This window comes from Camelus bactrianus, chromosome 15 (assembly GCF_048773025.1).
Source record: "Camelus bactrianus isolate YW-2024 breed Bactrian camel chromosome 15, ASM4877302v1, whole genome shotgun sequence".
NCBI classification, from domain to species: domain Eukaryota; kingdom Metazoa; phylum Chordata; class Mammalia; order Artiodactyla; family Camelidae; genus Camelus; species Camelus bactrianus.
In genome coordinates, this window is record NC_133553.1 from 51,333,833 (window position 1) to 51,355,509 (window position 21,677).

General features: G+C 37.8%; 1 long non-coding RNA gene across 3 annotated transcripts in view; it reads right to left on the reverse strand.

Annotated features, from left to right (window-relative positions):
- Positions 1 to 16,161: 16,161 nt before the first annotated feature.
- Positions 16,162 to 21,677, reverse strand: part of LOC123615924 (uncharacterized) — a 349,023-nt gene continuing 343,507 nt past the window's right edge. For 2 of the 3 annotated variants that reach the window (XR_012498960.1, XR_012498959.1), the window contains one exon: positions 16,162 to 17,241. This is a non-coding gene — a long non-coding RNA (uncharacterized LOC123615924). The remainder of the gene's footprint in view (positions 17,242 to 21,677) is intronic. The other variant, XR_012498961.1, reaches the window with a different exon arrangement.

The following is a 21,677-nucleotide window of genomic DNA, read 5'->3' on the forward strand; positions in this document are numbered from 1 at the left end:
ACATAATCTTGAGCCATTTACTTTGCTTTTTAACTGCTAACAGTACCTTCCTCAGAGGTTTATATGATGCTTAGATGAGGCAATGCTAAGAATACAGTGTTTATCATAGTGTCTGGCACATAGACACTACTCAATAAATGTTAAGTACTATGATGAATATTATTTTATAGTCTACTTTAAACAAAATCATTTACTTATATTTCATAATGCATAGATTTTTATAGATGATTCTTTAAAAAGGCTGAGTCAGCTATTTTTCAATGCATACGTAAACACAATGTTTTATTTACAAGAGTTATGAGCATATAAATATGTCCCTAGTGAACATGTGAAAAGTGTTCTAAAGACTGCAAATCACCATGAAAATTGTTGTAGTTTAATTTATGCCACATAAAAATTGCATGAGGTTAACAAGTAATATAATCACGGTACAGATAATAATAACAAATGCTTACGATATGGTTATCATGAGCCAAGTCCTATTCTAAGTGTTATAGATGTATTATTTATAGCAACCTTATGACAGAGGTACAGTTATAACTTCTATTGTCTAGAGCATGAAATTGAAGTACAGAAAGGAGTCAGTCCACATCTGACCTGGGAGTTAATACTTGACCATTTGGCTTGAAAGTTTGCACTTAATCTTGGATGAGTAAACCAAGCCCTTGAGAGTTTTCCTAGGAAGTAGATTTCAGTTCTGTGGGTTTTCCAGTAGCACTCCAGCACACTGCTCATTTAGAGGTTTATAAACAGTCTTAGTGAGTCTTTTTAGATCAAAAAAAAAAAAAAAAAACTATTACATAAAATAGTCCTGAAAATTAGCAATTCAGAACATTGAAGGTGTTACGTACCTACTTCTTCCTCTTTGTTTCCTTATATACCTACTTTTCCTTTCTTCCTTTTTTGCCCCCCCCCCCCCAAATTATGTTTTTGCTCAAAATGGAAGTGAGTAGGCTCTGGTGAAATGTGTCAGTGCTCTTTCAATGAAGTCTGAAAATAGTCATGAATTAGATAGGGAGGGGTTTCACAGTAATATCTGAATATTGGAGCAGTACTGCTTTTTTTTAGTTCGGTGGAATTCCTGTGTAAAACAATTTTAAAGTAGTATTTTCAAAGTAGTTTTAAGATGACTGGATAGAAAACTCAGAATGGAGACTAAAATGTTCCTTAGTTCAGTGTGTAGAACACACCTCTATGCATGTGTATGTTGTTACGAATTTTACAAGGCTTGGGAAGTTGAATTTAGAAGAATTTAAACAAGATGAGGAAGAACGTGATGGAGGTGATCAGAAGAAGAAATTTTACTAAATTAAGCACCAGGAAATAACCCTAGAGAAATAGGGAAAATGTAACAAAGGAATCAAGTTGGATGTGTTTTAATGGTGTGAAATGCTACTAAGCACTTTTCTTGCTTATGATTGCAAGCTTTACTATTCATTAAGTGAGTTCTTATTTCTGACAGAGGATGATGGTTCATTATCCTCGGATGCCAGGGACAGCATCCAGCCTGGCGTGTCCTGGGCAGTGAGAAAGTTGTCGATTCCAAAAAGCTCGTTAGTCCCTCCCTGGCAGTCACCAGGCCATTAGAGAAAGGGAAAAGCAATACTTTCTGCTCAGCTTGGCATCCAGTTTGCTTATTCTGAAAGGAAAAAAAAGTTAGTGGAATTTTAATCTGACTTGGTCTTTATTTAACATTTGTGAGGGGGAAAAGTGACAATAGTTTTGGTGGTAAGCCAAAATTGATAGATCTGATAACTTTGTTTTTGCTGTTGTTTTTTTTTTTTTTTCCAAGTCGTTAGTGAACGAGAGCCCTTAGGACAAAATACGAGGGTGGAAATTGTAAACGGCAATGATTCATAACATTTTCTTGTGGAGCTATCATTTTGCTTTCATTTATGCCTAGTTAGCAACCTGTTATTCAACTTTTTTTGAAGCCGAACACTCATAGTATCAAAACAGTTAAGTATGGCAAAGAGAGAAGAATGGCACCTTGTCTTTAATCTATTCCCTATGTGAGTCGTGGGGTCTAAATTTTTAAGGCAAGAAAGAAAGCGATAGGTAACAGTTACCCTCAGGATTCACTTAACTTACTCGACTTTTTCACTTTTGAGTTTATATTTACATCAGTGAGCATCTATTATATGCACATACTTTGCTAGGTACTGAGGCAACAGTGCCAAATGAGACATACAAACACCTGCTAAATAGGAGAGAACTCACAGATCAATAGGGAGGCTGCAGGGTAGGCAAGCAATTGGGATGCAGCATAATCCATGTGCAGCATGTGCACCAAAAGTGACTACCAAAGAAAGAAGTAACAGCTTTCCAAAGAGGGTGAGGCAGGAAGGGAAAGACTTCACAGAGGAAGAGGGGTCCTCTGCTGGTCCTTTGAAGGGTGATTTGAAAGGTGTTTGCCAAACAAGCAAGGTGAAGTGGGGAGACATCTGAAGCACAGAGTAAGAGCTAATGGATGCAAGAGAGGATATCTGGAGATCAAGACAGAGTGAGCAGTTTAGTAGGGCAGGAGCAAAGGAAGTCAGGGGAGATAGTGGGCAGGAGGCTAGAGGAATTACAGAGAGTGATCCTGAAGACCTGTCTGGTTTTGGGAAATAGATGGCAGATATGTTTATTTTTAAAAGGATGTTCAAGAGAAAACTTGAGTCGAGGATATGTGATGTCTCACAAGCTATTGCATTTTTCCTTTAGAAGAAAGGAAATATTATTTTCATGCATCCTCTTCACTGCTGTTCTGTCTTCCTGATTTTCCCCAAATTCAGTCTACCTGTTCTTAAGGACTCTGAGCCCTAAAGCTTTCTCTAACGATCACAGCCCACACTTTCCTCTCTCTTCTGAACCCCTAATTATCTGAGACACTCCTTTGATACTTAAGAATCCTAGGACTTTAAATAAGCCTCTAAATTTATAGATTAAGAAAATAAAGCCCAGAGAGATGAAGTTGCCTACTGAGGATTTTTAACATTCTGCCTTACATTTCTAGTTTAACATTTTATATGGGTAAATCTTGTCTCCTCAACCAGATTACAAACAAGTAAAGGGCCAACTTCCACTTTATTAATTTTTCCTTTCTCTTCTACAATCTTGACTAACTCCCTACACAGTAGGTTCTCAGTATGAGTTTGCAGACTGATTAGCAGGACACTTGCTTTCTCAAATACATTTCCTTTTAAAAAGGGGGGGGGGGGCCTTTGGGCACTCAGAAAAAATAAACTAACATTTACTATTAAAAAACACATCAAACTTTAGTCTGCATCTCCGTCTTCAGAACCTCCTTCTGTCTGTTCCCACACTTAGCGGAAACTGTTGTCTTTTGAGGGGGAAAAAAGGGGACTTAAGATAATCAGGCATCGATTATCTAGAAAATTATTGCCCCCCTCCCCAACCTACCTCTGCAGTGAAACATCAAGATGACAAATACGACTTCAAGACTATTCATTATCCACCTGTAAATTACTGTCAGATTTGCCATCTCTTGCTTTCACACATACTGAATTTCAGTTGATCATTTCCACATCTCACTGTTGCTAAACTGCCTAGTTTCAGTTCCTCAGTCTCCGTGTCACTCTTCTTGATTGAACTCTCCTTTCAAATCCTTGACTATACATCTATGTTCTTCTCAAGAGATGTCTTTTACATAAAAGCAGCTCCCCCAACCTATATTTCATCAGCGATTTGAAAATATCTCTGCAGTAAGAGTTTTTCATGTGTAGTTGTCTTGTTTCTCTAGATTTTAAACTCTTTAAAGCAAGAGATTATCAAGTCTAGTAAAACCACTACATACTGGTATTCAGGGAATGATTCTTTTTGCATCTGAACTCTGATCATTATGTTGTTTATTTCTAAGTCTGTTTTCCTAATTAAGCTTTCTCCTAAGAGGTTAGTTAAGACTTCTTCCATCCCTGCAGGTATAGACTTGGAATCCACATTGTTTTTCTTGTTGGGCATTAATACTTCTTTTATTTAATTGCATGTGAACATATGGTGCTTTCTTGATAAAGAGCTTTTATTTTGAAGAGTTAATCCTCAAACATGGGTGGCTATTTAAAAAATAAAAATTTAATTAAAAAGTTGTCTCCAGAAGGAACTAGATGACACTTCTGCAAAAGATGTCCTTTTGTTTGCATTTGGTTACATTGACCAGGCTGGATTTTAGATTGACAGACTTATAGACCTGATACTGTCGTTCGCTAAGAGTACCTCATTTCTCAGGGGCAGACTCAAATTAAACAAGCTCACAGACCAATGCATAAAACCAGAATGCCTATTTATTGATTTACAGTGAGAGAAATAGCTGTTACATGGACCGGAATGCTAATGTCAACTTTCTCTTCCAGGAAAGTATATACCATCTCCTGCATGGGAAGCTAAATTGTAACACTGAGATTGCTTTGTGAGCATGGGATCAGAACAGGGCAAGATTAAGACCTTTTGAGGCTGTAAGCATTTTAGTTTGCCTCCTCACTTCCCTTAAGTTTTTCAAAAAAGAAACAATATAAAACTATAAAAATCTGAAAAGTCCAACAAAGTTTTGATTTTTCCCACGAAGACTACTTTCATACTTTCATTGAAATATCAAGTCTTCTATTTTTTCAAAACTAAATTTTTGTAACTTTGCTTTGTTGGTTTCCTACACATGTGATTTGTCTGCTGGGCTCAAAATAAGAGGTGCTAGTTCCTGTGCTGGGAGTTTTGATTACAGCAGGCCTGGATGCAGCTGTTCTGAAGGAGACCAGAGCTCTCCTTGGACCCTGCTTGGGGAGATGCTGCTAATGTTTGCAAAGTGACCATTCTCTGTGCTTCCAGAGCCTGACTCATCCCTTTCTGAAGGACGTATTCTGTCTTTAAGTATGTTAATGCATTCAATCAGTTTACAGTCAAGGAAGGCTGATCTGAGAATACTCTGCCTTAGGAGAGTTGGCATATCTCTAATCTGCTCCATCGTGCATAGATTTCACAATGTAGAGCTCATTCAGAGGGCAGCACCCATCCCCATGTCCACCCCGCCCCATAGCAATCACTACTGAGAAGGGAGAAAATCAACAATGTCCCCATATCCTAGGCAAGGCAAAAAGACCTGTTGAGGATAACAGTTCCTATCCACAGATATTATGCAGGTTGGAGTCGAATTTATATTAGCCTGGGCAAGACCACAGTCAACAGCATAAATGACCACCAGCCTAAACATAGGGTTTTCTGGAGAGTGTCCTAAATAATTTTTTAAAAACTCATTGGATGAAGAAATAAGTAATTTTTTAAAATTTTAAAGGCTTCAAATAATAAGAACAGTTAAATAACTAGCATTTTGTATGCATTGAACATTTAATGACTCAGAAAAAAATGTTAGGAAGACTAAGGACCTGTCCCTGTAAAATATTCATTATGCAAGGAATAATCTTAATTTTATGGTGGACAAATCTGGCAGACACCATTCTAACCAAGTGAAACTGCCAGTGAGGAGACACACGGACATCATATGCCTCTCTATGCGATACAGTGAGAAAGGCCCGTGTAACTCTTGTAGGACTCTTGCCAGAAATGCATAACCTTAATCTAGTCACCAGAATACATCAGACAAACCCAATGAGAGGGACACTGTGCAGAATAGCTGACTCTTTGATAGCATTAGGGTGGTGAAATAAAAAGGAAGATTGAGAAACTGTCAGAGACGAGTGAAGGCCAAGGAGCCCTGACAAGTAAATATAACGTGGGAACCTGGATGGATCCCGAAACAGGAAAAGAGGTATTAGTGGGACAGCTGGTGATGCAGAAAGACCTGTAGGTTAGATTCAGTGAATCAGTGTTGAGGTCATGGTTTTGATGATTGTACTATGGTTATGTAATATGTTACCATTAAGAGAAGCTGTACTATTTTTGTGGCTTTTCTGTAAATCTAAAATTATTTCCAAATAATAATTTAAAAGAGAAAGAAGAGGACAAATTTCATGGATAAACAAACAAGTTTATGTATCACAGAACTGAAGTAAACGTATCTAGCATTTTGTTTTTAGAAATAACATCTGTATGATGTTTAAAATCTGTCATGTATTAATGCCAGAAAGCTATTCCTCCCTCCAACGCCTGCAGTAGCTTCTGGAAACCTTTTCTGCCGCCACTCTTTCTGAGTTGTCATATACGCTTGATATTTTCAAAATGTGCTTTTCAAACTGTGATTAAAATGCCTCTGGTGAAAACAAATCAGAAAGTACTGAAGATTTTTTTATGAAAAGTTAAGTTTCCTTGTCTAAGCTTCTGTCATCTGCCTGACTTCCTCTCCAAAGGCAATCATTTTAACTCGTGTAGCATTTATTACACATGTGCCTTATCTCTAAATACTGTGTCTTTTTACAGTATTTATTTTAATGGTTTTAGACAAGATCTCCTGGCCTCTCACCATGATAGACTAATTTTAGCTTTTTACACAACCTCTTACATCCTCTTCTATGTGTTCCAATAAAATTATATCCCTATTTAATTAAATCAGTGGATAGCTATCAGAATATGATTATTCTGTAATTGATGGTTCACTTTAGAGATAACATGTGTGCCATGACATTTTTTCTTTTTCTGTAAGACTTTTTGGTTTTTTTTCCTGGATTTTCTATATGCCTTTATTTTTCTTTTATCTTTAGTTGTTTCCAGCAAACACTCTGTTATGTCAGGTATTTTGTTGTGTCTTCCCTTTCTCTCTCTAGTCTGGAGCCCTCTGCCCCAGGACCATCAAGCTTCCTGCTTCAGTCTAGCTGTGTTTCTCTCCAGCCCTGCTGTATAACTCTCCTCCTGGACCTTCCCTCCTTCATCTTTTGCATTGAATCCATTGACTCTTGAATCTTGTAACATTACAGCTGAGTAATGGTTTAACTGGCTTTAAAATTCTAGGTTGAGAATATTTTTTTCCTTGGTATTTTGAGGAAATAGTCCCATTGTTTCCATGCAGTATTACTGCCTCCACTTTAATTTCCTCTTAAGAAATGCCCTCCCAACCTTTAAGCATCTCTACCTTGAAGGTTAAGAGAGTCACCTCTTAGGTGTCCTGAAATTTTATAATAGTCATGGATATAAGTACATTTATTAATTATTTTGACACTTGGTATAATCTTCTAACCTGGAGAATATTCTCTTTCATTATTTCTGTGATGTAATTCTCCTTTCCATTTCTTGTACTCCTTTTCTGAAATCTCTGTGCAGGCTGTAACTCTTAGAATGCTTCTGTATGCCTTTGTTTAAATCCCTTCCCCCATAATTTTTAGCTAATTATCTTGACTTAATTTTCAGTTCTGATGAATTTGTTATTCTAATAGTTACTTTCTCAGAAACAGGTCTTGTCTTCTTGTTGTTTACGTCCCATGGCAGCATGATCTTAAACTATCAATAAAATGTCTTCTTGGCTCACTCTGCTCTGCATCGAATATTTTAATGCTTAAGTTCTCTATATTCCTTGATGTATCTCCATTTTATGGGGTCTTTTTTTTCTTGTTTATTTGTCTGAAATCTTTTTTAATGTGTAGGCTTTCATCAGCTGTCAAGGGATACTTGCTTATCTGTTTGTATTTAGGGAGGAGACAAAAGAAAGCTGACTGGAAGATCTGTCTACATTGGCAGGGCTTGTACATTGATAGGTCTGCCCCAGAATGCACAGGCAAAAAGCTATTTGTGACTCTGGGGAGCTCCTCAATGCAAGGTCATGGTCTTACTTTTCTCTCTAGGACCGACTCACATTTCTTAAAGGGTTTTTGTCTTTGGCTTTTTGTTGTGGCTGTATTGTTCTTGCTTTGGGAGAAAACAGCTCTGAGAAATTATGTCCAGAAGACTGAACCATTTGACTGTGATTGAATTAATACCAGCCTATCTTCGGTATCTTCAGTACTGTCTTCAGTAGCAAGTCTTCCTTCCGCCTGGCACAGTACCTCACAGTGATGAGTGTCAGTGATCTTCGCAGTCTGGGTGTTAGCACCCTGACGGTCTCTGCCACTGAACTAGTCTTCGTCTTGATACCGTCTAGGCTGCATTTTCCTCTATCACCTTTAGTGTTACCTTTCTCCCTTTTGATCTTTATTATGTAAGAACGTGTTGAAATCTCTGTCATTAATAACTCTTTTCTTATTCTCTACACCATTGCTATAACATGTATGTCCCTTTGTTATAACATGTATGTCCATCTATTCTTATTGAGTAGAGTTCAGAGGGCAGAAGAAATGTGACCTATCTCAACTCTGCAAAAACTTGCTCTTCTAGCTAGGAAAGAGAAACCAATGAAGGGTTGGTTATAAAGCTTCTGACTCACAGGGAGAGGAAGACTTGGTTATAAAGTGAAACAAAACAAACAGTGGGAACTAACCAAAGGCAGGGATTCTGAAACTATTATGTTCATTAAAATCCTATAGAGGACTTTTTAAAAAATAGCTGCCTAGACCAAATTCCAGATCTACAGAGGGAACATGTTGAACATCCTAGCCTTTACTATGCCCGCCTTAAAATATCAAATACAATATATTTTCAAAACAACTGTTGGTGACTGTAATCTTCTGGCTCCCTAAGCACACGCTTAGTTTGTTGGTCTCGCACAAATAGTTACTTGGAGATGCTAGAGCCAGATGATATCTTTGGTGTTTTACTACCAAATAAAACGTGAGCAGATAGAGAAGTATTTTACATGGTATCAAACTTAACTGTTCAACCAAGCATTCAGAGGTCTTCATTTTGTAATTGCTCCTCAAAGGGCTCTCAGAGTGTGAACCCAAGAGGAAACCCTCTCTCTTTAATTCACGTGGAGTTTTGCTCTTACAGTGCCATAAGGCATCCTGACCTCCAAGTCCAGCCACACCACGCTAGGGTGCCGGTGTGATTAGAGATGGGTAAATGCCATCTGTCAGGGAAGATGATCAAAGGAACATAAATATTGGAGTGCACAATATAAAACTAATGATTTTCAGATGTACAAAGAGTTCTTGCCTAGAATCAGGTTAGTTTTCTTTCTCTTAAAGGAAAGACAAATTATACAGAGATATACAATAATAAAGGCTTAAATTCATAAACAGTATGTATTTGCCTTGTACTTTGTAAGAGAAATTGTTTAAAAGAAGCATTTGATTTCAGCATTAAAAATCACTTTGTGATTAAAAAAAAGACAAAAATTTAAGTCATATTTTACTTTACAGATCTAGAAACTGAGACTCAAACATACAAGGTCATGTACGTTTTGAAGATCACATGCATTTTGAAGGGTTGATATTATAACTCAAAGCTTATCTTTAAATTCTGTTTTTTTTTCCCATCATGTAACATTGACTCAAATTCATCAGTCAGAAACGTTGACTCCTCCTATAAATTCCCTGCCAGGTCTGTGGTCTTCCCATTACCCTGCTGGTGATAATCCAGGCTACAATCTGTCATGGAGGCATTTGATTCCAGAATTTCCAAATATGATAGAGCTTAAAGTATCAATTTCATAATTATCGAACCTGTGAAGCCAGCTTATGTGTTTAAAATGCCTAGTTACTACTCTGTAGATTCAATTTCTATGAAGCTCTTAATGATAATTCCCAATTCCTATCTGAAATCCAAATTACCCAAATTAGGTAATTAGGGAAAAGTTAGACCACCATAGCACAGTTTGGCTCAGGACTCTGTGGCTGAGTGAAGTTGTAGGGTATCTTTGTCATTGCTCAGAATTCTTTAAAATTAGATGCAAGTCACCAGGATAATTTTAGAATGATAGTATCAGCAGTCATGGGTTACAATAGACAACATCCATTAAATGTTACCTCTCATTCAGGAGAAAGGAGGAATAGTATTTTCAATATAAAAATAGAACTAAATTTCCTACATCCATAATTATGATTTGCAGTGGATGATTAAAATAAAAAAAAAATTCCTATTTAAAGGAGAGCTGTCAAATAAGGTGTCACATCTCTAACACTTGGGTAAAATAAGAACCAGTAGATAAAAAGAGAGGCAAAATTTGGCTCAGTATAAGAACCAGCCACTCAGCAGTGAAATGGGCTGTCTTAGTAAAATGGTGAGCTACCTCCCACTGCAGATGTTCTCCGAAGGGGCTCTGGAAAGGTTAAGTCCTAGTGTGGAAGGTTTGGTTAGACCCTTCACTCTGCAATACTGTGTTTCCAATATTGTTGTCTTCATGCCAAGTAATTATAGTGACCTGGGAAACTGTTATTTCCTTTCTATCTTCCTCTCCTATAAAAAATTTCTGATGTATAATTACTTATACTAATTATTGAATATAAGAACAGTTCTCCTGGATATGAGTTTTTTTTTTTTAACTTTTTTTATTGAAGTAAAGTCAGTTACAATGTGTGAATTTCTGGTGTACAGTATAATATCCTAGTCATGCATATATATATATATATATATTCATTTTCACATTCTTTTTCATTAAAGGTTATTACAAGATATTGAATATAGTTCCCTGTGCTATACAGAAGATATTTGTATTTTATTTATTTTTATATATAGTAAACATTTGCAAATCTCAAATTCCCCCATTTACTATGTCTGCAAGTCTGTTTCTGTTTTGTAGATGAGTTAATGTCTTCTTTTTTCTTTTCTTTTTTTTTCAGATTTCACATATGAGTGATATCATATGGTATTTTTCTTCCTCTTTCTTGCTTCCTTCACTTAGAATGACGATCTCCAGGTCCACCCATGTTGCTGTAAGTGACATTATCTTATTTTTTATCACTGGATAGTATATTGTGTAAATATACCGTAACTTCTTTATTCAGTCATTTATTGATGGACATTTGGGTTGCTTCTATGTCTTAGCTATTGTATATTGTGCTGCTATGAATATTGGGGTACATGTATCTTTTCAAATTAAAGTTCCCTTCGGATAAATGTCCAGGAGTGGGATTGCTGGATCATACGGTAAGTCTATTTTTCGTTTTTTGAGGAACCTCCATACTGTTTTCCATAATGGCTGCACCAAACTACATTCCCATCAGCAGTGGAGGAGGGTTCCCTTTTCTCCACACCCTCTCCAGCATTTATCATTCGTGGACTTTTTAACGATGGCCATTCTGACTGGTGTGAGGTCGATTATTTTTAACAGCAATGGAATATGATTGATTTTGAAGCCTTTCTTCAATGAGGTTAAGTAAGTGTGAAAAAAAAATGACGGTTGTCATTCTCATTTTTATTTTATTGCCTCCTAGTCTTTTGAATGTTTGCTCTGGTCAGAATGTCCTATATAGCTAAAGCTTCTCTTGCAATTCATTGTGACATCTCTCCCTCCAGTATCTACATACACGTATGAGAAGCAGAGGTACCAGGTAAGTGGTACAACAGTCCCAAGGACACTGTTGCATTCTCTCTTGGGACCCATCATTTTAACAGGATGTTTAAAAATCTGCCTGGGATCCTTTTCCTTTACTAACTCCTGTTTGGTGTAATGCCAGTGGTATCAGTTGCTTATAGAACACGAATTTTGAATGTAGTTTACAATTTCAGTCTACTGAAGACTTGTTTTGCATGCTTTTGTCAATGGACTGCTACAATCTGGGGTCATTATTCAGTGTGGATTGTGGTTGTTTTACTTTGGGTTTTCCCAGTAGAAATCATTGTGACAAGGAGTCTAATGTAATAATTTATCTGGGTGTCGTCCCAGAAAACACCACTGGGGGAGAAGGGGGATACATGAAACAACATAAGATGGCATAATTTTTCATCCACAAAGTTACTACTCGAGTTTAATCCTACTGGGGGATTCTGGGAGTCAGTGCAGAACAGGAACCAGTTATCTCACGTGAGGGTGATGCAGCTGGAGCACTTATCCACTAAATCCCTTCATGTCATTTGTCCTGAGCTGATTCCAAGGGCAGTAACTCTGTGCCTGTGGGTCTGCTCCCACCACTGAAAAAAATCCTTCAGGCAGAAAGGCTGATTTGTTCCCGACAAACTGTTTTCGAGCAGGTAGAAATGGGTGTCAGCGCGCAGACCATGCGTGTCTGCCTCAGTGGCACATCCCTCTGTCTGGAGACTAGCTTAAATCAGAAATCTCAAAGCAGAGCCTGATGTGGAGTCGTGACTGGATGCTGCTCTAGAGATGACCTGTGTCTCTCACAGAATGTCTGTGGGAATCAGGGATAAGGAAATTGACAGCAGCACATCGGAAGACAAAATAAAAAAAGAAACAGTGTTCAAACAGGTTAGGAAAATGTTGGCATAAACCAGCTTAAACAACTTAAAGGATTATGCCCTAATAAACTTGGTAGATTTCCAAAAGCAGCTTTTTTCCAAACTTAAGTGATCTGCAGCATTTCCCTAACTAACTTAACCACAGAACACTCTTTTTATGGCCCACCTCTTTGGTATTCCATGAAACACACTTTGAAAAATGCTGACCTAACTCATCCTCTCGTGTTACAGCTAAAGTGATTGGAAGGTCAGAGGCCTTGTGAGTGGTCAGGACCGTGCAGGCGATTAGTGGTTAAGCTGGGCCCAAGCCCAGTGCTTTTCCTTCTACCCTGCTGTCTCTCATTTCAGTTCAAGAAGCCCCTGGTGACCTAAAGCTCCTGTTTCTTGAGCTGTTTTCAGTTGGGATCTTAGAGGGTAATGATTGCCTCTGGATGTCAAGGGGACCTGTGGCCTTTGGGTGAAAGCGAGTTTGGAAAGCCCACCTGGCACACTTCTCAAGACACAGAGCCGTGTGTGTCTCGGGTTGGCGTGCTTCCTCCTAGGGTTGCTTCAAATGGTGCATTTTCCTGCTGGAAGAAAGGCAATGATAGAAACTGTCTGTTAGAATGATTTGATAAGATTGGAACCTCCTGGGGAGGTTGTTCCTTTTCCCTGATGAAACTAGGAGCGGGTACCCACTGGCAGCTCCCTGTGGTCAGCTCTTTGCTTCAAAGTGCGAGTCCAGAAGGACGCAGGCCCTGCTCGGCCTTTTCTAATAAGGGATACACAGGCCAGACAGGCTGGAATGTGATATTTCCTCAGGGGACGTAATCGACCCCAGACAGGGATTTTAAAGGAATGAGAAGATTTCCACTGGTCCTCTCTTTCTTCCTTACTAACAGTAAGAGCTCTCATACATTTCGGGCACTTTCTTGTGGTGGGGATTGTACTTAGCACTTTATTTAATTTAGTTCATTTAATCATCACAACATTAATGTGAAGAAAATACTATTATTTTGCCCCCACCTTTTTGTGAGCAAACTGAGGCTCAGAGAAGCTGTTCAACTTGCCCACAGCCTCCAGCAGGGAGCAGGAGATTCCATTCTGGAAATGGAAGCCCAGGCAGTTTTAGCTCATATGCTCCTCTGCCTAGGAGACTGCCTTCATCCATACTCATTAGTGTCACATTCTCAATAAGAAGACAATAAATCAAGAGAAAATGAAGCAAATCCAGTTGGTAAACCTGATGGAAATTAAAAGTGGTTAGTGATGTGAACAAGTTATCCCTTGTAAGAGAGCCAAACATCCCTTACTCCCAAATTATACGACCCTGCCCGAGAAAAACACTGCAGTTTGATTTGCCAGGTGAAAATTAACATGACTGCACTGCATTCTCCTTTACAGACAGAAACTGAACCCTGTAACACAAACAGAGTACATAGCCTCTGCTTACTGTCCTAGGGAAGAGCAGTGCTGAGATGCAGCTTTTTAATGGCTGTTCTTTAAAAATAAAAAACAAAGCTGTACCCACACAAGCTTTAGCCTGAACAAGTAGAGCCAATGTTATTAAAATATGAAGCCATATGTTTGGAGACAAGAGAAATAAGAGGACAATAAATCAGACCTTCAGGCTTGCACAGATAGCTGAAGGATAAAGCATTTGGTATTGACCGTGTGCCTTAGATGCCCTGATTGTGCTGGGCACAGTTTCAGTCAGTGAATAATAGATGGATAGTGGACACTGGGATAAAAAGGGGGGACAGAGAATAATTTTTAAAGAGTGTAACAGTTTCACAAAACTCAAGCAGATGCTATGAGAGTTCTTAGAGAAAGGGTAAGATAAACGGCAACTTTGTGGTATTCTTAACCATAAATGATACTCTCCTGCAAACTGAGGACAGAATGGGGCTCAATAAATGTCATGACAATATATAGCTTTGCCCTGGTTCTTTGGCTGCCTGGGGAGCAAATGAGTCAACGTGAGGTGTCCTCTTAAGACTCCCATGGTGCCTTCTGCCTAATAGATTCAACAGATGAAGCTGAGGTTCTTAATGATTGGGAACTGGGCCCTCGGAGGGTGAGCTAGGAGGGGGAGGTTTTGCCCTATCGCCGGGACATTCACATTTTTGAGGTGAGAAGAGGGTGTCTGACTATCAGGAAGTTGGTGATGCTGCAGTAGAGTGTAGGGGAGGGACAGTCATGGAAATGTATTTCAAACTCGGACTTTGTGCATAACTGAAAGGCATTGCTTGTGGTGAGTGGGTTGTGCAAGGGGACTGAGGTCAGCCAGTAATAGCTGAGGAAGGAAGTTTTGGACCAGAGAAGAGTGGGTGAAATGGAACAGATGGAGGCTGTATTAGGCACTGAGGTCACAGCTGCCCTAAGGAGAGAAGTTGGCATGAATTATGTTGCCACATTGTAAGTGCAGATATGTGACTGCTTAGCAAATTAAAGAGGTAATGAACGAAGGCTGGATTGGAAGGTGGTAAGTCGAAGTTGCCAGAGTTATATGTCATTTAATCATACTGACATTTCACAGGCAGGAAGATAATGTGATCAAGAGACAGCATATATTAATGCAAAGAGCAAATGAATTGAAGTGAGGCACAGCTGACAGTTTACTCCATAGTAACTGAAAATGGGCAAATGATTTATCCCCACTGTGTCATTTCCCCCCCCCCTCATTTTTAAGTGATGATTTGTATAATATGTAAAATAACACAAGAATTACTCTGAACTCAGTGCAACTATTACTACCACTAAAGTTAATAATTATAAGCAGAAGCTGTTATTATTAAAGTAGAATTGTTTTTTAATGAAAGAGAAGGGAATCACATTTGACGGTATGGAAGATGTACTGACAGCATATGAAACATGTGATGACTTACTGGGGAGAAAGCAGAGGTTAAGGGCCTGAGCTCTGAATTTTGATAGATCTGTGACTATTTTTCACTCACTAGCTGCATGATATTAATGTACACCTAACTTTCTTATCTGTAAAATGAGAATGATTATAGTGGTGTTAGGTCTTAAGTTGGATAATACCTTGTAAGCACACAGCATACGAAAAATACTCAGTGGATGGTGGAACATGTACCTGTCTTGTGACCCGCTTTCATGAATATGAGTCTATGGAGGACAAAAAGAAATGGCCTAAAGCAGATAGAGAGTGGAGTACAAAAGAGGCACATCTACTGACAGTAACCAGAGGATCAAGAAGATGTGCAGCAACCAGAGCCAGAGTAAATAAGGGCAACAGGGTCAGATTGGTGTCATGTCATGAAGACATGAAGCATCAGGTGTGTGACCACCTCCTTCAGGAGGAAATTAGTTGAGGCAAGTCTGTGAAGATAGAAACCCACACGTGGAATATTACTTCACAAGTCTCTCCAGGACCCAGAGGGCCCAAGTCTCTCCTAAAATAGCTCTCAGTAATTCCCACCTCTTGGTATTCACACTTTGTAATCTTCTCGTCTTGATTGTGGGCTGGACTTAGTGATGCGCCCCTAACGTACAGAATATTGTAAAAGTAATAGAATGTCACAAGATTTGGTTACAAAACTCTGAGACTTCTGAGAGGTTCTCTGGCCCTTTTAGTAGGCTTGTCCTTATGAAGCCAGCTGCCATATTGTGAACTGCCCATAGGACTTGCTTTATGATCACAAATCCAGTGTCTTATATGGTAAAACTGCTTCAAATTTGGAGTAAATAAAATATCATAATGATTTTAGAATCTTAGGTTGTGAAGCATATGTTAAAAGGTAACATAAAAGTAAGGGGTAGAGTAGCATTTTTTTTTGTATCTCTAAAAGTTTGACTTGGCATATCCATTCCAATGGGCAGCTGTAAACACATAATAAGCTAATGCATATTGAGGTGCATGATACAGGGTACTAGCTTTTTTTCCCCATAATGTTCAGATTTCATAATGTTTTCATTATTTTCACATCTTAATGTTCAGATTTTTTTAACATTTTTTATTGATTTATAATCATTTTACAATGTTGTGTCAAATTCCAGTGTTCAGCACAATTTTTCAGTTATTCATGGACATATACACACTCATTGTCACATTTTTTTCTCTGTGAGTTATCATAACATTTTGTGTATATTTCCCTGTGCTATACAGTGTAGTCTATTCTACGATTTTGAAATCCCAGTCTATCCCTTCCCACCCTCCACCCCCCTGGTAACCACAAGTCTGTATTCTCTGTCTGTGAGTCTATTTCTGTCCTTTATTTATGCTTTGTTTTTGTTTGTTTGTTTTTGTTTTTGTTTTTTAGATTCCAGATATGAGCGATCTCATATGGTATTTTTCTTTCTCTTTCTGGCTTACTTCACTTAGAATGACATTCTCCAGGAGCATCCATGTTGCTGCAAATGGCATTATGTTGTTGGTTTTTATGGCTGAGTAGTATTCCATTGTATAAATATACCACCTCTTCTTTATCCAGTCACCTGTTGATGGACATTTAGGCTGTTTCCATGTTTTGGCTATTGTAAATAGTGCTGCTATGAACATTGGGGTGCAGGTGTCATCCTGAAGTAGATTTCCTTCTGGATACAAGCCCAGGAGTGGGATTCCTGGGTCATATGGTAAGTCTATTCCTAGTCTTTTGAGGAATCTCCACACTGTTTTCCATAGTGGCTGCACCAAACTGCATTCCCACCAGCAGTGTAGGAGGGTTCCCCTTTCTCCACAGCCTCTCCAACATTTGTCATTTGTGGATTTTTGAATGATGGCCATTCTGGCTGGTGTGAGGTGATACCTCATTATAGTTTTGATTTGCATTTCTCTGATAATTAGTGATATTGAGCATTTTTTCATGTGCTTTTTGATCATTTGTATGTCTTCCTTGGAGAATTGCTTGTTTAGGTCTTCTGCCCATTTTTGGATTGGGTTGTTTATTTTTTTCTTATTGAGTCATATGAGCTGCTTATATATTCTGGAGATCAAGCCTTTGTCGGTTTCACTTGCAAAAATTTTCTCCCATTCCGTAGGTTTTCTTCTTGTTTTATTTCTGGTTTCCTTTGCTGTGCAGAAGCTTGTAAGTTTCATTAGGTCCCATTTGTTTATTCTTGCTTTTATTTCTTCTAGGAGAAAATTTTTGAAATGTCAGTCAGATAATGTTTTGCCTATGTTTTCCTCTAGGAGGTTTATTGTATCTTGTCTTATGTTTAAGTCTTTAATCCATTTTGAGTTGATTAAGGCTGGTTCAACATACACAAATCAATCAGTGTAATACATCACATGAATAAGAGAAAGGACAAAAACCACATGATCATCTCAATCGATGCAGAAAAAGCATTTGATAAAATTCAACACCCATTTATGATAAAAACTCTTGCCAAAGTGGGTATAGAGGGAACATATCTCAACATAATAAAAGCTATATATGACAAACCTACAGCCAGCATAGTACTCAATGGTGAAAAACTCAAAAACTTCCCACTAAAATCTGGGACAAGACAAGGATGCCCACTATCACCACTCCTATTCAACATAGTCCTGGAAGTCCTAGCCACAGCAGTCAGGCAAGAGAAAGAAATAAAAGGGATCCAAATTGGAAAAGAAGAGGTAAAAGTGTCATTATATGCTGATGACATGTTACTATATATAGAAAACCCTAAAAGGTCCACACAAAAGCTACTAGAGCTGATTGAAGAATTCAGCAAGGTAGCAGGTTACAAAATTAACGTTCAAAAATCAGTTGCATTTCTTTACACTAACGATAAATCAACAGAAGAAGAAAGTAAAGAAACAATCCCCTTTAAAATAGCACCCAAAGTAATAAAATATCTGGGAATAAATCTAACCAAGGAGGTGAAAGAATTATACACAGAAAACTATAAACCATTGATGAAGGAAATTAAAGAAGACTTTAAAAAATGGAAAGATATTCCATGCTCTTGGATTGGAAGAATCAATATTGTTAAAATGGTCACACTGCCCAAGGCAATCTACAGATTTAATGCAATCCCTATCCAATTTACCCAGGACATATTTCACAGAACTAGAAAAAATTATAATAAAATTCATATGGAACCATCAAAGACCTAGAATTGCCAAAGCATTACTGAAGAGAAAGAAAGAGGCTGGAGGAATAACTCTCCCAGACTTCAGACAATACTATAGAGCTACAGTCATCAAGACAGCATGGTATTGGTACCAAAACAGACATATAGACCAATGGAACAGAATAGAGAGCCCAGAAATGAACCCACAAACTTTTGGTCAACTCATCTTTGACAAAGGAGTCAAGAATATACATTGGAATAAAGACAGTCTCTTCAGCAAATGGTGTTGGGAAAACTGGACAGCAGCATGTAAAACAATGAAGCTAGAACACTCCCTTACACCATATACAAAAATCAGATTTTTAAAAATAGCATTTTACCAGAAGTCAAAAGGATTTCTGTGCTTAAAACCAACTCTAGTTCTCTTGTCTCTACCACAGTTTGCCTTGACAGGCTGCAAAATAGACCAAGCAATACTTATAGTACCGCAAACTAGATAGTAAAGGGGAAAAATAACTTCACTAGGCTGAAGAATTTCCCAATTTAAACTTCCATTAAAAGGATAAAATATCCCCAAATTCTTATAGATTATGTATATTCATTTCTTTCTTTCCCCATGTTAAATGCAATTCTACTTTTTTGGAATACAAAAAAAATTAAAATAAATATTTAAAAGGATGGTTCATATTAGCTACTATTTTGATCCGTTAGGAAGTCAAATTTTATTCAGTAAAAAAGAGGAAAAGACCCCCAGCATTGCCCACGGAATGTGTATCAGGGGTCAGTGTTGAATAGGACTTAGCAAGTGGAGGACTGTGACCTGGAAGGAAGTCACGAAGACAGTAGCTCTCCACTTATTTGGGGGCTAAAAGTAGCCAGCCTGTTAGCCAGCCTGTTTTGTTGAATAGGTATTAATTCAGAGCTGTACCAACACTGTTCTAGGGGCTTGTGTTAGACCACTAAACAAAATGAAGACTCTGGTCCTCATAGCACCTCTGGTGGAGCTGACATTAAACATAAAACATAATAAATAACCAATCACATGGTATTAGAAGCAGTATTACAATTTAGCAGGTAATTTGGGCACGTCTTGTGTTGCCTTTTAAGCTAAATTTAGAGCTACCGAGAGTTCTCTCCCGTGACACTTTTTTTTTTCCCCTAAGTATGCTTTTTATTTTGTATTGAGTTACAATTACCATAAAATTCTGTATTACGTTCAGGTGTATAACACAGTGAGTCAATATTTATATATACTATGAAATAATCACCATGATAAGCCTAGTTACCATCTGTAACCTCACAAAGTTATTACAATATTATTGACTATATTCCTTATGCTGTACATTACATCCCCATGACTTATTTATTTTATAACTGGAAGTTTGTGTCTTTTAACCTTTCACCCATTTCATCCATCCCCCCACTCCTCTCAACTCTGGCAACCACTAGTTTGTTCTATCTGTAAGTCCATTTCTGTTTTGTATTATTTGTTCATTTGTTTTGTGTTTTAGATACCATGCATAAGCGAAGTCATGTGGTATTCGTCTTTCTATGCCTTATTTCACTTAGCATGATATCCTCTCGATCCATCCATGTTGTCACAAAGGGCAAGATTTCATTCTTCTACATGGCTGAGCTTAATTGTGTCAAAGAAGTATCTCCTACTCTTCTCAGGGTAGCTACAATGAAGAGAGAAGTATGTTGACCTGCTCACTTACTTTCTGTATCTATATCTATATCTATATATATATTCTATATCTAGGATAATGTATGTTGGTTATATTTACGATTAGAGAAGTTGCATGAAGGTTTCTATTAGAGGTAGTCCTTAAGTTCGACGTCTTTCAAGAAATCTTTCAAGGATCTATTGCTGCTGTTGTATGTCTTATTTATTTTGAAAAGCACTGAGACAGATGCTACAGATGAGGACTTCATGCTCATCTTATCACATGTATATGGGTTGTGCTGAAAGTCTCATATGTGTTAGGAAGATGCTTAATTTCCCACTTAAGAAGATGGAAATTATTTTATTGTGAAATATAGAAAGACATAATATAAATGAGCAGCAGGGGTTATGTCAGTCTGGGAAGTGACGGATCTTCAGTGGAGGAGCAATGGGATCATATTTGAATTTTTGTCATAATGATTATTCTTACTCCAGCAACAGAGCATTGTTACTCTACAGTTTTTTTAAACACTTTTTATTGAGTTATAGTCATTTTACAATGTTGTGTCAAATTCCAGTGTAGAGCACAATTGGTCAGTTATATATGAACATACGTATATTCATTGTCACTTTTTTTTTTTTCACTGTGAGCTACCATAAGATCTTGTGTATATTTCCCTGTGCTATATAGTATAATCTTGTTTATCTATTCTACATACACCTGTCAGTATCTACAGATTTTGAAATCTCAGTCTGTCCCTTCCCACCCCCTCCCTCCTTGGAAACCACAAGTTTGTATTCTATGTCTATGAGTCTGCTTCTGTTTTGTATTTATGTGGGTTTTTTTTTTTTAGATTCCACATATAAGCGATTTCATATGGTATTTTTCTTTCTCTTTCTGGCTTACTTCACTCAGAATGATATTCTCCAGTAACATCCATGTTGCTGCAAATGGCATTAGGTTGTCAGTTTTTATGGCTGAATAGAATTCCATTGTATAAATATACCACATCTTCTTTATCCAGTCATCTGTCAGTGGACAGTTAGGTTGCTTCCATGTCTTGGCTATTGTAAATACTGTTGCTATGAACACTGGGGTGCAGGTGTCTTTTTAAAGTAGGGCTCCTTCTGGATATATATACTCTACAGTTTTGATGCAGTAAATAGCCAAGACGAAGCTTGGGTCTTCCTTCCTGGTCTGTTTAATAGATAACTGCAAGGTGGAAAAATAAAAGAAAATCCTTTTTTTTTTTTTTTTTTCTAAAATGAAAGCTATTTTCAGCTAGTGATTGTGTAGCACACTAAAGGGATAGCATTATGTGGATAAGGTAAAGTACCGCACCTCTCCAGTAAATGGACACTTATCCTATGCAGCTATGAAAAGGTAATTGGAGTCCAAAGTGTAAAATATAATGGAAGGTTATTGAGGCATTTGGAAGAGGTTGGGCTGGATTTTTGTACTACACCTGTGGTGACATTCTTTATAGCTGTGAATCTTTTGTGTAGTTGGCTTTTAGAATTTAATGAGCCTCAAGTTAGAAAATTTGGAAATGATTTGTTCCCTCTCAGACATCCAAAGGTGGTATCTGACTCCCAGAGAAACTGATGTCAATAAACAGGAACCACGCTAGTGTTAGTTTGATCATTTTTAGTTTTAGGGTAAAAAAAAAACCAATACATAGTCTCTGACTTTGGTATTTTTTCTTAAATAGTAGGATCTGGGCTTTTAAACCTGGGGGTGCTGGACAGCTCTGATGAAAGTCAAGAGTTTCATCCATGAACCCAGGCCTTCCAACCCCTCAGCTTATGAAGTGAGTTGTACTTTCACAAGGCCTAAATCACAAGC